The sequence below is a fragment of the Vombatus ursinus genome, unplaced genomic scaffold (genome assembly GCF_900497805.2).
Source record: "Vombatus ursinus unplaced genomic scaffold, bare-nosed wombat genome assembly UNPS02014884.1, whole genome shotgun sequence".
NCBI lineage: Eukaryota > Metazoa > Chordata > Mammalia > Diprotodontia > Vombatidae > Vombatus > Vombatus ursinus.
In genome coordinates, this window is record NW_020954662.1 from 3,879,088 (window position 1) to 3,880,427 (window position 1,340).

Here is a 1,340-nt window from a genome sequence, read left to right on the forward strand (position 1 = left end):
GAGGGCCCTTAGAACACAGGAGGTCAGAGCTGGGAGGGCCCTTAGAATACAGGATGTCAGAGCTGGAAGGGGCCTTAGAACACAGGAGGTCAGAACTGGAAGGGGCCTTAGAACCCAAAATGTCAGAGCTGGGAGGGACCTGACGCTTCATCTAGCCTTAGGGATCATCCCCTTTTACAGAGGAGTAAACTGAGGCCCAGAGAAGGGAAGCATCTTGCTTAAGGTAGTAAGTGGTGTCTTTTGAGGTATCCTAGAAGAGAGGGTGGTCTGTCTCCTGAAAATATTGGGTAGGAGTCTGGGCTGACTTGGGGAAGCCTGGGGCCCCTGGCGTAAGGCCCCATTCTGGGGTCCCCCAGCCCTCTCCCAGGACAAAGGGCTTCCATTGTACTGGGCTCCCCCTCCTTTCTCCACCTCTGCCTGCTCCCCACTCACACCCTAGACTGGCCAAACCTGTTCTGGAGATGGGGGATGGGGGGTGGCAGGCAGGTTGAAACAGCACAGCTTCCCCCTCCCCCTCTCCCTGCCTTCCCCACACACAATACCCCAGGCCCTGAACACAGGCACCCACAGCATCGGTTCAGAACCGTGGCAGGCCTGGGTCAACTCCCATCACCACTCCCATCCCCTTAGCCCAGTCCTGGGAGAGCCATCTCCGTCTTCCCCCTTGGGAGCCTGGGATGTGTTGAGATACCCAAGGGAGGTCCCAACAGCTTCCGCAGAGGACCGGAGCCAAGACAAGGTATGGTCCCTTCCCTAGGCCCAGTCCGGGCCTTCAAGCTCATCAGCTGGTTACAAGCCTCCCTCCTACCCCCATCTCGCTGGGAGCTGCTGCTTCTTCTGAGATGGACGTTCGGGCTCCCTGCCGCCCCACCTGCTCTCCCTGGATTCTCAGCCTCTGGCTTCTGTCTTTCTACCTCTTATGGTTGGCCCAAGTCCTTTTGTTCTGGGTGGGGAGGGTGAATTCTAGCAGGGATCCCCTTAGTTTGGGGCAGGTGGGTCAACAGGGGCCCCAAGGGCAGGGGAGGCTGTGCCAGGGAGGTGGAGTCAGGGGTGGAGCTGCAGAAGCAAAGGCTTCCAGGTGGCCTGCGGCAGCAGCTAAGCAGAGACAGTCCTGGGTTTGGGAGGCCCGAGGGATAAGACGGGAATCCTGAGCTAGGATGCAAGGGACCTGTCTTCTGGTGCTGCTCCTCTAACATTTTTTGTTGAAGGCTCCCCCCAACTGACATCCTGTGTTCTAAGGGCCCTCCCACCTCTGACATCCTGTGTTCTAAGGGCCCTCCCAGCTCTGACAGTCTGTGTTCTAAGGGCCCTCCCAGCTCTGACATCCTGTGTTCTAAGGG

The 1,340-nt window shown here is 58.4% G+C and overlaps 1 protein-coding gene across 3 annotated transcripts in view; it reads left to right on the top strand.

The window, feature by feature from the left end:
• The first annotated feature begins 542 nt into the window (after positions 1 to 542).
• ARHGEF19 (Rho guanine nucleotide exchange factor 19) overlaps positions 543 to 1,340 on the top strand; it is a 25,165-nt gene continuing 24,367 nt past the window's right edge. For all 3 annotated transcript variants that reach the window (XM_027842778.1, XM_027842780.1, XM_027842779.1), the window contains exon 1: positions 543 to 739. The gene's annotated coding sequence lies outside the window, so the exon portion shown is untranslated. The remainder of the gene's footprint in view (positions 740 to 1,340) is intronic.